Genomic DNA, 16,100 nt, shown 5'->3' on the forward strand with positions numbered 1-16,100 from the left:
GGCTGAACGCACCCCAAGGAGACCCAGTTGCTCCTCCGACACCCCCTCTGACACAATGGGACACAAATACAGTTTTTATTTTTACCTCCTCTTTACTCGATCAGCTGCTGGTGATCTTCATCTCACGCGGCGCTTCGAACGTTTAAATTCTGTACAGCGGCCGTCCTACTCTTTGTCTTTTATTTCCGGCCCAGTCGTGGGTTAAATCTCTTGGCACAAAGTCTTGTCTCGTGAGACATGAGTTCTTCATATATTTTAGTTTATAATTTAAAAACAGAATAAGAATCTGAAAATCTAACAACATCACATTACAGTTCAATTAATTCTGAAAAGAATGATAATAATTCATTAATAATAATAATAATAATAATAATTCATTACATTTATATAGTGCTTTTCTCAGTACTCAAATGATACCAAACATATACAGTATATGTAGGTTTTAAAATAAGCCTGATTTAAAGTGTGACAAAAAACATGACATGAAAATGTCACATAAAATTGTTGCACAAAATTGTTGTACTTTTAGGGTTAGGATTTTATATATATTGAGTAGATAAATAGCTATATCTATATATTTGCCAGGGCGGCACGGTGGCGCAGTGGGTAGCGCTGCTGCCTCGCAGTTGGGAGACCTGGGGACCCGGGTTCGCTTCCCGGGTCCTCCCTGCGTGGAGTTTGCATGTTCTCCCCGTGTCTGCGTGGGTTTCCTCCGGGCGCTCCAGTTTCCTCCCACAGTCCAAAGACATGCAGGTTAGGTGTGTGCTTGGTGTGTGGGTGTGTTTGTGTGTGTCCTGCGGTGGGTTGGCACCCTGCCCAGGATTGGTTCCTGCCTTGTGCCCTGTGTTGGCTGGGATTGGCTCCAGCAGACCCCCGTGACCCTGTGTTCGGATTCAGCGGGTTGGAAAATGGATGGATGGATATATTTGCCACATAAAATTTTATATGGTGTTTTATAAGTTTTAAGAATACTTCATCTGTTCCTGTAGCTTTCAATGGGCCTCTATGGAACTCCAAGTCTACGCTTACTGAATACGCTCATTTTCCAAGCCAAAAATCTCATTGAGTATCGATCTTCATCTTGAGATGCCAAGCACATTGCAACACAGAGTATCCATGTCGTTAAAAAGGAAGAAGCAGCACAAAGCAAACCACCGATGTGAGAGTCAGCCATTGGAAAAGGAGCCTCACGTTTTTGCCAACTTTCCAGTTTGTCGTACTCCACGGTACCCTTGCTTTCCCTTGATATATACAGTGGTGTGAAAAACTATTTGCCCCCTTCCTGATTTCTTATTCTTTTGCATGTTTGTCACACAAAATTTTTCTGATCATCAAACACATTTAACCATTAGTCAAATATAACACAAGTAAACACAAAATGCAGTTTGTAAATGGTGGTTTTTATTATTTAGGGAGAAAAAAAAATCCAAACCTACATGGCCCTGTGTGAAAAAGTAATTGCCCCCTGAACCTAATAACTGGTTGGGCCACCCTTAGCAGCAATAACTGCAATCAAGCGTTTGCGATAACTTGCAATGAGTCTTTTACAGCGCTCTGGAGGAATTTTGGCCCACTCATCTTTGCAAAATTGTTGTAATTCAGCTTTATTTGAGGGTTTTCTAGCATGCAGAAAACACTGAGCAGCATAGCAGGCAATGAAGTGGCAAGAACTGATCAGACGTCATGGGCGCACATCCTGCCCCGCATGCCCATTTCAAGGCCTGCAAACATCCATGCATCCATCCTTCTTCTGAACCCACTTATCTGCGGCAGGGCTGCAGTCCAGCTGGTGCCAATCTGAATGAGACAGGAACGAGTCCACCAGTTCAGCGCAGGTCACACACACACCCATGAGAGGGCTTCAGCAACGCCAGTTCACCTCCGCTTAATCAGGCTGACGTTTAGTAAGTTGACTGCGGAGGTCTTCACATATGAAGGATGGGCCATCATTTATGTCTCACAATGCCATCTCCTCCATGGGGTCTGCCCGGGTTTACAGATCGATTGGCATCAGAGTTAGTGAATTTACGCAGACATTGTGCTCCATTCTTTAATTACTGTATTGTCAGTGAGACTGATTTGTGATGCATTACAAAATGTGATCGTTTGTTTGGGGGCTTCAATCTGCTGTACTGTACGCTCAGCCATTTACATTTTTTTTTTTGATTGTGTGCAAGACACGACACGGCCAAACCATCTTAGCTCTTCTAAAAGTCTATGGTTTTTATTAAAATTACTAGACATTAAGCCCGTTACAATAACGGGCGCTAGAGCAGTAGTCCATAAGCATTAGTAGGTACAGTCTATATTAAATGGTAAGGGACCTTTTACCTCATTAAATTTTTCCCGTAAAATGCCTGTAATTTTCTCTGACAGTAATACTGGCTTTGCTGTCTGTAATATGCGTTTAATTTTCTGTCACAACAGTGGGCAATCAGCAGATTCTCTCCAGCAACTGATGTAATGTGTGCAAAAATAAATCTACTTTTAAAAGTCATCGTATTGTAATATCATGAAAATTTGTATATTTAGGAAAACCCCTTCAACGACTGACACTTTACACTTTACCGGGCCAAGCTTCTTAATCGCAAATCTGACATCCTCAGAGTGAACACTTGCACCACAAACACTAATCCCACCTCTTTGGGGAAGCTGGTCTCCGCGTCTCAGTACCCGATTGGATTTTTCGTGCGTTATGTTTTAGGTCTTACCTCATTTACCGAAATCCGATTGGATCGGCCGCGCGATATTTCATAGGTCCCGCCCTCTCTGTCTTCTGTGACGCTTCAGGCGGCCTTTGAAGCGTTGCACCGTGACCCGCGCATGCGCACTTCACCAGAAGACACACACGGACACTGGACGCGCACAGTGGTTTTAGTAAAGACGATAATGCAGTGTAGTCAGAATTTCAAAGTTGTAAACATCTTAATATAAGTTCATATTGTAAAGGTACATTAAGAAGAGTTTACCATATTTGACATGGAATGGCGCAGTACAGTCGAGACTCTAAGAAATGTAATTGTATTTTAGGGTTCCCCACCAAGGCTAAGCGCCCAACTCCACCGATGTGTCCTGGGTCAGTTCCTGCCTTTTGTTACCGGAGCAGCCCCTGTTGACCCTCAGTGGGATTTGGTGGGCATGAACTTGTCTTCTTTACTTTGCCCTTGGCACCCGTAACATTTGCTGACACACCACTGATTATTACGGATCAAAGCCTCCTGGTGACTCCGTCAATAAGCGTTGCACTTTGTCCGCAGTTCAGCACACCCGTCACCTCCATAAGGCGAGCATGCGGAGCTTAAAGGTGGGACACGGGCGACGAGCCAGTCAGTGACGTCACACACCTCCCCAGTTTACTGTGGCCGTTTAACTTGATATCACACGTCGGGATCGGTGAGTCCAAAACAAAATGGAGAAGAGGAGAAAGCGCAAAAAAATGAATAAATGAAACAAAAAGACGGCATTGGAATTCAGGAGGCTGGAAAGGCAAGAGAGGAGCGCGGAGCCCTTAGCGGAAAATAAAAAGGAGAGGAGAGCAACTGACATGATGTCTACTCAACATGAAGACAGACAGACAGACAGACAGAAAGAAAGAAAGAAAGAAAGAAAGAAAGAAAGAAAATCATCACAAGCCCAGTGGTGCGTCTCACTCATGGGCAGAGTTTTCGGGGTAACTCTGAGGGGCCTGCAACAGATGCCCTCTGTCACTAAACCAGTCAGTCAGTCATTACCAAACCCGCTATATCCTAACTACAGGGTCATGGGGGTCTGCTGGAGCCAATCCCAGCCAACACAGGGCACAAGGCAGGAAACAAACCCCCGGGCAGGGTGCCAGCCCACCACATGGCACACAAATGCACACACTAAGGACAATTTAGGACCACCAATGCACCTGACCTGCATGTCTTTGGACTGTGGGAGGAAACCCACGCAGACACGGGGAGAACATGCAAACTCCACGCAGGGAGGTCTCCTAACTGCGAGGCAGCAGCGCTACCCACTGCGCCACCGTGCCACCCTGTCACTAAATCAATCTCCAGTAAAGGGTCCGTTTTTCTCTTTAATTTGATTATTTCTCTTTTCAAGGCCACAGCTAATGTTAATATGCTAATGATCTCCGAATATGATAATTAAATCCATGCGACCCTAAGCAACTCTCTTAAACACTGAAATCAAAAACCTCATCCGCCCCTCTGCTGTGGCCCTCCATATTGTTCTTAGGGGTCTCCTGTGTGCTTTAGTTCTCCTTGAGATGTTTCTTGAACTTGACAGGAGTCCACCTGTGGCCAACTGAATTGACTGGACATCATTAGGACCTTCCCACAATTCACACTGTCTGACAGGTCAAAAAACCAAGCCATAAAGCCCAAGGAACTCTCTGTAGACCACCAAGATCAAACTGTGGTGAGGCACACATCAAGGCAAGGGGATCAAGCCATTTGTAAAGCACTGAGTGGTCTCAGGAGCACAGTGGCCTCATGAATTGTGAACCGAAGAAGTCTGGAACCAGCAGGACTCTTCCCAGAGTTGGCCTTCCAGTCAATTTGAGTAACCGGGAAGGAAGGGCCTTGGGTCAGGAAGGTGACCACAAACCCAATGGTCATTCTAATAGAGCTTCACTGAGAAGGGAGGACCAGTCAGAAGTACGAGTGCCCAGGCAGCACTCCATCAGTCAGGTGTTTATGGTAGAGTGGTGTGATGGAAGGCACCCTGGAGTTACAGGCAGGTGCTGAGATGTCACCCGCAGCACTCGGGTCCCAATCCAGGTGGTTCAGCCTGTGGTGGGTGCAGCAATGTCCTATCAGCAAGGAAAAAGATTCTCTCTGGTCTAATATGACAAAGATTCAACATCTTGGGTGGACATCCAAGCACTGTGTCTGGTGAAGATCAGCCACTGCTCATCAGCTGCCTAACATCATCCTGAAGATGAAACATAGTGATGATAGCATCATGCTATGGGGGACAAGGAGATGGAGCAAAAGTGAGGGAACGGTGAATGCAGCCCAATCCAGACAGGCCCTTGAAGACCTCAGGCTGGGATAAGGGTTCAGAATCCTGAAGCATAAACCAAGACTGTGCTGGAGTGGCTTCAAGACAAGTCTGTAAGTGTTATTGGGTGGTCCAGACATAAACCCCATAGAACGAGTGTGGAGACACCTGAAGATGGCAGATGCTTCCCATCCAATCTAACAGAGCTGGAACAATGGGATACACTGCCCAAATCCAGGTGGGCAAAGCTTGCAGGGACTAACTAAGAAGACTCAGAGCTGGAACTGCTGCCAAAGGGGCTTCTACAAAGTTCTGAATGAAGGGTCTGAGCCGGTCTAGGAATGAGATTTAGGTTTTTGAGTTTTAACTCTTTCAGGGGGTGGCATGGTGGCACAGTGGTATTGCTGATGCCTCGCAGTAAGGAGACCCATCTGGGTTTTCTTTCCAGGTGCGTGAAGTTTGCATGTTCTCCCTGTGTCTGCGTGGGTTTCCTCCCACAGTCCAAAGACATGCAGGTCAGGTGCATTGGTGGTCCTAAATTGTCCTTAGGCTGGCGCTCTGCCCAGGGTTTGTTCCTGCCTTGTGCCCTGTGTTGGCTCCAGCAGACCCCCGTGACCCTGTAGTTAGGATATGGCAGGTTGGATGATGACTGACTGACTCTTTCAGGGCGGATGTTGACTTTTGTCGAAATTTGGGAACAGAGGACGGTAATCGGCTGTAAACTGTGACAAACCTGACCATTATGTTTTAGTTCGACTCTCTTTAAAGTTAGCTTTGTTGATTTGACCGCACATGAGCAACGAAGAGCAGACAACCCCTCAAATGGCATCGACATCTGGCGAAAGACCAAAGCGAATGTGCAAAGCAAAATACTCCGTGGACGACGTTTTGCGTATCGCATCGCCGAGTCAGACTCTGAGTTGTCGGATTTTGATGGACGTGATCTGGAGATTGAAGACAAAAGTGAGTTATTGTGGCGCTGAGCGTGCCAGTGTAGCTAATGCACCTACGCCAACGTTCACCCCGGAGGACGGACCACCTCTTACGATGACAAGAGGTACAAACCAGATTGTGTCCCACACTGCAACTGCTACTGCTGCCGGCCCATCGCGTATTCCCGCTGGTCAATGAGCTGCCCCCCTGCTGCCAGAGTCGCTGACTGGGCACCAACAGCAGCCACGGTGTGCAGCCGTTAAAAGACGTTTAATATCGACTTAGGTGTCAAACCATTGCTTGGTGTGCTTTTCAGAAAACTGGAAAAAATATTCGGCCCTCAAAGAGTTAATCAATTTGTGAAACTTTCTGAAAACATCTCCTCACGGTGTCATTGTGGGCTACCGAGTGCAGATTGTTGGGAAAAAATGGAAAAAGGAATCCACTGAAAATGAAGTCTACAACACTAAAGTGTGCAGAACGTGAAGGAGCCTGAAGACTTCATGAATTTACTCTGAATGGATCAGGACTTGTGAAGCTCTGTTAAAGTGACAGTTGGATTCTTGTCACCTGCCTGACCAGAAGGACGGCTCTAGTTAAAGTCCTGCTGCTTCCATTCTTGGGCTTAAAGCCTAAATTGTGACCTCCAGGTTAGAAGGGGATGGCCCCAGTGACCAGTTCAAACCTTGGGACAGACCAGGTTACGACCAAATGACTCGAGTCCCCTCTTAACTTTACTGCATATCTGCAGTGACGGCCACCAGCAGGTTTGGGACCACTCAGCTAAACCGGTGAGCCTGATGGAGTGAGTGGTCTCCCCTCATTTGTCAAATTTAGGGGAAAGCCAAAGGAAACCACAAAGATGTCCACTCCAGTCCTGACCCTTGAGCTCCACGCCACTACAACAAGGTCAGGTCAGGTCGGGTCAGGATGGGGAGCAGGCACTGGCACAGCGTGGGGCTGTGCCCACCACAGCTACGAGACAAAATAAAAACGAGTCCTACCAGCAAAGTCATGCAGCAGATCATCAATGAGATGTCCAACGATGGCGTAAGCAAACGTGATGATGATGAGAGCCGCCACGAGCACATAGACGAAGTATCTGGGCATGTGGATGGCATCTCGGGCCGGAGGGGTGTAATCCAAGAAGTAGACGTCCTGCTCGTCCTCCTCACTGTCGGCGTACTGGAAAAGGCGCATCCCCCGAAAAGTCAGAGACGAGTAATTCGATAAGAATTTGTAGGCGACACCACTGGAGGGGTCCTCGCTGTACCTAACTGGCTCCATGTGGATGTGGAGGGGCCGGGAAACGACGAGTCCTCACCTGTCAAGAAATAACCGTGGAATGGAGATTAGAGTGCGGGACAGCAAGGGTGGTGGGACATGACAGGGACAAGGAAATTAGCCCACCTCAAATGTTCAGTGCCTGTGCAGAGGCGGGCGCAACATAAAGCAGCAAGAATACGACTGCGGCGACTGGGACTCTGCCACCTAAGCAGCCCGGTGTCACACGGAGAGACGTCTGCAAGGCAAGCCAAGCATTTTGGGACGATGATTTCTGTGAAAAGGCATGAGGCTGCGGTTCTACTTCTCATAATGGCCTCCACCTACCCAAACCAGAACCCCGGGTGGGTGAACAGCGCTGTATGGCTGGCAGTGCCTGAGGGAGCGGGCTGCTGCTTTTAATTCAAATGTCACCGAGTGTCACGAGAGCTCCAGGACTGAGCTACGGAGGTGCAATCACAGCATGGAAGGGGGCTGGAAAATGATCCACATGGACTGTGGAAAGGTCTGCTGGTGGTCATGGACTACAAAACTCACCAGCTGTGCCCACTGACACCACCACCACCTCGTTTTCGAGCTGAATGGTTTCTTTGCTTGTTTTGAGCCTCCCGTGCCACGTGCCACCCAGCTGTCATCTTCAATTTGTCCCTATCTTTATGTACCACAGTTGTGCCTATGCCAACGAAGTGTGCCATTTCCTGCCCGAATGACTATCGGCCCATCACTTTGTAAATGCCAGGCAGGATTATCCAGCATCCTGTCCAGGAGAAAAGGGGGACCCCCCCTTGCTGAGAAGGGAAGCCTGAATGGAACGACAGCATTGGCCTGGCATCCCGTCTGGAGTCCCTCACCTGGACAGGAGCACAAAGCAAAGGAGCACTGGGCAAAGGCTCCAATTTCAGAGTATGTTTGTGCCACATCCACTAGGTGGAAGCATCCCAGAGCCTCAGTAACCATGTGGACGCCTGCAGGGCATGATGGGAGTTGTAGTGCTCTGAGTCAGCCCGGCTGAGTCCCATGGCTGCTGGGATTCATGATCCCAGTTTCTTGGGACTTCCTTTTGACCCAGAAGTCGGGCCATGCCCTGGCACCGGAAGTACTCCCAGGTCCGACATAAAAGGAAGCCGTCCAGCATTCTCCATGGGAGTCAGAGTCGGGAGGAAGGACCACCAGGGAGGGAGGTGGATGGAGAGAGAAGAGAAGAGAAGGATGAAGAGCTTGACTGGAACTGTGCTTGTCCAAGCTTAGAAATGTTTGTGAGGTATTTGGATAACAAAAACGTCAACAGGGTTTGGGGCTTGGTGGCGCCCCCTATCTGTCACAGCATTAACCCCTGTGGTGATGAAGTGCCTGGAGAAACTGGTCATGATCCACAGCATCCCAGCTGTTCAGGGTCTGCTGCATACCAGCATAACAGATCTGTGGATGATGTCATCTCACTCACCTTTCACACTGCACTGGCATATCTGGAACGGGAGAACACCTTTTTGTCAGGAGGCCCTTCATGGACTACACTTCTGACGTCAGCACCACTGTGCCCTCCTGCCCGTCACTGGTGTTCAGAGGTCTTGGTCTGAGCAGCTCTACCTGTGCCTGGGTGTTTGACTTCCTAACAAAATGGACCTCAGTCAGGGTTCACCAACGTCAGCATTCTGCCTCAGCCCGCTGATATCCTGTGACTGTGTGGCAAAGCGTGAGGGCAACACCCTGAGCTTGGGAAAGGCACTATATAAATATTATTATTATTATTACTATCACCAAGGACACCATTGTGGATGACCTCATCAGAGACAATAGTGAAGACCTGACCGTATGGTGCCATAACTCAACTTAATGTAATTTAGAAGAATTAAGTGGACAGGGCTGGTGAGCTCTGTTGGGCCCAATGGCCTCTTCTCATCCGGATTGTTCTAAAGTTCTCGCAACAACAACCTCTCCCTGAATGTCGACAGAACAAAGGAGGTCATTGCTGACGTCAGAAGGAGCAGAGGCAGTCGCGCTCCACTCCACATCAGTCCAGCAGTTAGCAGCTCCGGGTTCCTGGGTGTCCACATCACAGTCAGTCAACATCACGTGATTTCTCAAAAACGGCTCGCTTTCCCAAGGAAGCTAAAGAGCGTTGGGGTGGGAACCAAAACACTTCTGAGAGTATCCTGACCCGCGTGGTTTGGTAGCCTGACTTGCCAGGATCACAGACTCCTCCATCGGCTTCTCCAATCACAGGGGCCGACTTTACACGCCGTCATACCACCTACCCCACCAGGAGACCTCAGTCCGTCACCTCGGATGCCAGCCGCTCTGCGCATCCCGTTTTCACTTCTGGATTCTGGGAAGCCTTGGCACTCGCTCCACCTGCTTCAGGCCAGAAGGTCACTGAACTTACCTGCCCAGTGCTGTACCCACCAGCTGGTTTATGTGAAATCCTACTGCACATTACAGCTGGACTGCCCTCTACATTTGTAATTTGACGTATTTATTTATACAGTACTAGCCGTCCCCCTAGTGACACCAGACAAACGTTAAAAATGAACAAACAAACAGGAATCACTGGCTAAGCGGAGGCGAGGTGCGCCCCAAAACTCAGAGGTACACCGACTGGAACGGAGGCTGGCATGTGAGTGAGGAGGACCCCACCCTGATGTCACGTGTCCCCCTCCCCTCGGCTTTGCGCCAATATATCCCACCTGCAAGCGAACTCTGGTACTTTGTGTGATGAGAGAAGTTGCAAAATCAACGGAATGTTCAAGAAAATTCTAGAAAATACAACAATCTAAATCCGTGAAGTCGTCCTCTCGTTCGCTAGCTAAGCGGATGTAAGACACGCCCTTAAGGCTGGAGAGAGAGTGAGGAGGGCCCCGCCCCCCTCGGCCCACAGTCGCTCTCGGGTTTGCACAAATAAATTGGAACCGCAAATGAACTCACAGCTTTGTAGCCCTCTGTTCTGATCCCGGCCCACTCGCTGTCTATCTGGACTTTGTGAGTTCTCGCCATGTGCATGTGGTGGTCTGTCCTCCAATATAAGTGTGTGTGTGTGTTTTGTTTTAAATGATCCTTGAGTGTGCCCTGGGATGAGCTGGCACTCCAACTAGGATTGATTCCCAGGGCACAAAGCGGCCGCCCCGTTATATTGAACTGGAGAAGAGAATTGGTGAGGCATTCTCAGCCTCACCAGAGGGCAAACTGCGATTCCTGTAGATGGTCTCGAGGGGAGTAGCGCGGCATACGGGTTGCCTCTGACCCCGGGTGGAGTGTACTGTATGAGCGGGCAAAGGGGCACAGCAGTTTGGAGAGTGTGCCGCTGTTGAAGACCTGAGTGGTATGGTGCGGAGTGGCGTGATCGGCGTTGAGGAAGACTCATTCACTTTACTGTGACGGAGACCAGTGGCTCGCCCACAGAATGGTTTCCAGTGCCACCCCCACCAGTTTCTGCCACTGACAGAAGAAAAGTCCACTGCACATCTCCAAGGCTGGATTAAGACCACCACAGACCCCTAGGTGACTTGGCTCTTTAACTGAGAGTTGATTAGACTTTTAACAATGCAAGTCATTGAATTGACTTTGGGGGGTGAGCTGCCCGGGGAGGGTGGACTCCCCCTTGGTCATTTCGACTCAAGACCTGATTGTTTCATTGAGCTTTGTAGCCCCCATCTTTGTCATTTCAATTCGCAGATACTAAGGGGGGGGGGTCTCCCTTTAGTCACATTGATAATACTTGATACTTGGGGGTGTGGGGGTGTCCCCTTGGTTGTACTCAATCATTTCACTGAGCAGATTTGCTCCCATTGATCATTTTGGCTCCACACTCAATCACGTCATTGAGCTTTGAGACCCCCAACCCCCTCATCCCACCCCAACCCCTCCCGTCATTTGGACTCCCAGATACTCGATTGTTTCCTCAAGCAGGGGGGTGGGCTCCTCTTGGTCATTTTGATTTGCGGATACCCGATTGTTTCTTTGCGGTGGGTTGGCACCCTGCCCGGGATTGTTTCCTGCCTGCGCCCTGTGTTGGCTGGGATTGGCTCCGGCAGACCCCCGTGACCCTGTGTTAGGATTCAGCGGGTTGGAAAATGAATGGATGGATGGATCTTTGTAATCCAGTTTAAAGGGTGTAAGTGGCCTCCAAAACCATACCTGGCAGTGGCCGTTGCAAGGCAAGCATCAACCCCACATGGAGTGCAAATCCATGACAGGTTGCACTTGTGCCACGAGCATACCTGCGCTTGCTTATACTAGATTAATTTAACGCTGATATAAATTGGGCTGAGCAGTCCAAATACCGATAATTAAATATAATAATATAAATGTGTTAGGCCAAGAGCACCTGGCAGTGGGAAAGACTTGCCAGTTATTTTTGGTGATAATGATAAGAGAAAAGCAGAAGTGTAACCCACTCTCTGGGCACTCCATTCACACACGGGCAAACATTGGGGACTCAACAAACGTCTGGCTGTGACATATGCACATGTACTGTGGGTTCAGTTTCAACACCAAAATGCATGTCATCCTCAAAATGTCATTCATGCGGAGTTTGACACACATAGATAGTACCCAGTGGTCCTCCGTCTGACTGCCCATCTCCCAGTTGCCCCTCACTGTCTTGTCTTCTAATGCTTGCCAGTCAGTTCTATACGGTGCTAAATCTGGCTCTGTGTCGACTGTGCGTGCAGATTTAGAAGACAGATGTGCACAGAGCACGGCGACATATTAGACTTCTACTCTTACTACACAGCCACCATAACAAACCTCACGCCAGTTCCATTCCAGTCTGAACTGGTGTGGTGTCACCTGTCGCATGGCTGCCCTCGGGTCCTAATCTGGGACCCTGAGTTGGTTTGTCACGTGGCGGGTGCGGTGACGCTCTGCATCAGTGCTGCTCCTAACCTTATCTTTGGGATAAGGAGGAAAGCCCCCCAGGGTCCCAGGGAGAACATGCAGACCCCCCTCAGCTCTCAATCTGACCCCACAGCGCCCGACTCGTGTGCCAGCAGCTTTAACTGCCCGTGCATAATGAACATCAGAATCGTTTTCAGGTTAAGTGGCAGGCGTTTCATTAAATTCACTTTTCCGATCAAAGGTGGGGATCAGACAGGTCACCCAGAATCGCCTCCGCCCCCCCAATACCACCCGCCAACGTTCCCGGGGGGTCTTTGGTCACGTTACCTTGACAGCCCGGCGCTCCGTCCGTTTTCTTCCAGTCGTTCTGGAAGTTGGCATCCGCCTGAAATTTGACAAACTGGAGGTGCTGGGAAGGTGAAGGGGGCGACGAGCTTCTCCACTTCGCCGGCTCGGAGAGACCAACGTGGGGACAGAAAGTAAAAGCTTTTCAAAAGGAGCTCAGATGAAGAAAGAAGAAAGCCAAGCATGGAGGGGTGTGGGGGGGTCCAGCTGCAGCCGGTCTACTGTGCGCTCCTCACATCGTCTGTCGTCTGCTAAGCTGGGTTGTCTTTGACGTTTTCTTCATCCTCGACCTTCTTTTTCTCAAATAATTGCCCCAGTAGGAATTTCCAGTAGAAGAGCGACATGTACGTGTTGATGGTGCAGATGCCGATCATGATTGGATGGAGCATGGCGGCTCGGGCGGATGAACTGCTGTTCAGGCTCTAAACGGTCTTTGGTGCCCTCCCTCTCGCCCTGTGAGTGTATATATAGACGGACCCCTCGTCTAAGACGATCAGCGGATTAGTGGCGATTAGGGGCCCTCATCTCATCCTGCGCCTAATCCTTCTCGTGAGCGTAGGGGATGAGTGAGGAGATCCTGCGGAGAAAGAGAAAGCGGCCATGAAAGGTCATCGAGGTGAACTCTCCAAAGAAACGGCGACGACGCAAACCAAGAGGAGCCCAAAGTGGCCCAAGCCCCCCTGTTAGGACCTCAAAGAGCCTCTGAGCAGAAGGTGAAAAAGCAGCGACGATCACATGCTGGATGGGCTCGGGTTCACATTTACATTTACTTGGTTAGCAGACGCTTTTTATCCAAAGCGACTTACAAAAGGAGTCGACATAAGTGTGACAGGACAAGTGCCCAACAGTGACCATCACGAGTGAAGAGCTCACAACAAAATCCACCAAACAAGGTGAGGGTCTTCAAACGCTTCTTACACACATTGAGGAGGTGGGCAGCTTGTGCCACCAGCCAGGAGCTCCACAGTCTGCATTGAGGTTTGATGGCACGCAGAGGTGGCATCAGCAGACCGGAGTAGTCAAGGAGGAACAGAGGACCCCACAAGGGTCTCCATATGGGCAGGTGAGCATCAGGGATTTGAACTTAACGGGTGCTGCTAAAGGGGGCCAGTGCAGTGGTCTGAGGAGAGGAGTGACGTGTGCCCACATTGGCAGGTGGATTTGAAATCATCTACAGGGGCTTGGCTGAGACGTCACATGTCACAACAGGAACTCCCAGCAGCGGCACCTATTAGGTTCAAATCCTGTCCACTCGTAGCTATGGAGACACTTGAGTGGTCCTCTGCTCAGGTCTGCTGATGAACGGCATCTGGTGATGCCACCTCTGCATGCCATCAAACCTCAATGCAGACTGTGGATCTCCTGGCTGGTGGCACAAGCTGCCCACCTCCATTCAAGCTGCTGACTCCCTTAAGGGGCTTAAGAAGCATTTGAAGACCCTTCACCATGGCTTTGGTGGGTTCTTGTAACAAGCTGAGCTCTTCACTTGTGATGCCCAACCTTGTACCCTTGTCCTGTACCAGTCGGTCCTACCCAGGCTCCCAGATGGATGTTTACTCCATTATGTTGTCCTCCTTTGTAAGTCGCTTTGCTAAACAAATAAATGGAAATGTGAAGCACACATTCAAAGGGTGGGCACCTCCTGCAAGTCATAACTGAACCATCTTCTAAACTGTGGTAACGTCACTCTGAAATGTATCCTCAATCTTGAACCCCAAAGTGACACACGGGGGTCCCAATTACACACAAGCACTAAATATGGAGATAAAACTGAAGACTCTGACGGGACCCACCAGGACACCACGACTGAGTGTGTCACCTGCCGCTGAGACCTTTTAAGAGCCCACTGCCGTGGAGGTCATTAAGTGCCTCACACCACTGCTACTCTCTTTAATCCAAAGCGTCCTCCAAATCAGGGAGTAGTCTGTCTGTCTGTCTGTCTACCCCACTAACAGTGCAGGTGTCAGACCTCAAGGGGGCAGAGTGGAGCAGAATCACCCACAGCCAAGGAGAGTTGGGGAGCCTCCACCCTGGAGTTGACTTCATTGGGTGGTCTTCATTATCTGAGCTACATAAGCCCCCCACAACTCTAATCTTAACCACAATGTGACCTGCCGGAGTGCCAGAGGGCTGCAGCTGGAGTCTCTACTGGTGCCAATGGGCATCAATGCCACCTACTTGGAGGTCCAGGGTGGAGGCTGCAGAGATACAGACTTGGACGAGAAGGGAGGTAATCACAGGCAGCGCTGCTCATTGGTGCCTTGTAAGTTTAAAGGTGAGGGCCACCGGGGGGGGTGCCACTCTAGAGCTGCCCCCTGCCTGAATGCACCCACCCCATCACTCAGGGTCAACACAGAGTTGTAAATTGACTTATGGTGATGGACAAACGTGACCCCAAGCTTGGAATAAAAGAGCACAGAGACAGCAATGTGACATGGGGGCAACTGGCGCAATGCCACCCCCGAGATCTTCAAGACCCCCAATCCAGTGTTATGGTTGCCACCAAACCGCCTGGTTTCAGTCCGAAGCCAGTTTTGAAGAAAAAATAAACGTCAGAGGGTCTCACTTGCTAATCCTGAGGTGTGACGTATGACAGTATTGACCCTACAAGACCACCAAGACCATCAATAGGTAAGCTTTCAGGGGGTCCATGGGTTTAATTAGGGGGGCCACGAGTATTTGTCACTACTGTGTTACTTTTGTTCCCTGGTTGTTTGTCACCATTTTGGACCCTTTAAGTATTCTTGATGCCCCCCCACCCACTCTTTTCCGTGTGGTCACCTGATTACCAGGGTGACGAGGTGGGCACAGGGCACTTAAAGTTGGCATCAGTTAGAAACCTTCGGAGAAGCAGAAGGAATGCAGAACAACTGCTTGGTCAAAGCGGACTGACAGCACCGGGGTTTGTGACACCTGGGGGCTCTCAGGGGGGTGACACCCACACAAATGGCGTACGAGACCCCACTCATCACGGACCTGTGCCCAACAAGCCAAGTGAATCAATTCAAGTAAGCGCCTTTGCCAAACACGGACTCAACCCACTAATCCCTCAAAACGCTGCTGCAGTCTTTTCACAAAGTGACCCACCTGTCACTGTCACCTTGTGCTCCCTTAATGCCAATTCACGTCATCTCACTCATCTCCTCGCCAAGTTGCTGACCGTGCAGATGGAAGATGATTCTTGGGGCCGACAAAGCCCTGGCTAGAAAGAAAAAAAAAAAATTCGGGAAGCGCAGACCCCTCAGGGTGGCTCTTGGTGGCGCCGTTCATTTAAACATTTTCAAAGCCCTCTTGATCCATTAAGGGTCTTCAGGAAAGCTGGAGGTCATCAGGCCTGAGACGGGAACTCACCCTGCAGGGGACAACCTGAGGTCACCATCAAGATGTCACTCATTCTAACAGCACGAGGGGGACCCCAATAAAGAGCTGGAATGAAATCGGCTTGCGTGTGCCATCCAGCACAAACGCTGCCCATCGTGTTACCCACTCGTGCTGATGAGGCGTCCATTTCTTTATAAATTCTCAGTCGCCGTTCAGCAGAAGAGCCACACGAGTCTCCAAAAAGTCAGAAGATGGAGTGTCACGTTGCAGCCCCTCGGAGGTCTACTGGACAGGACGGCTCAGTCGTGGTGAGCAAACCTCTTGAATTCACTTCACTTCGAGTTCGGTGAAAACACGGAAATATTCGGGAATTTTGTCAAACTCTGAGAAACTGA

This window comes from Erpetoichthys calabaricus, chromosome 12 (assembly GCF_900747795.2).
Source record: "Erpetoichthys calabaricus chromosome 12, fErpCal1.3, whole genome shotgun sequence".
Lineage (NCBI taxonomy): Eukaryota > Metazoa > Chordata > Cladistia > Polypteriformes > Polypteridae > Erpetoichthys > Erpetoichthys calabaricus.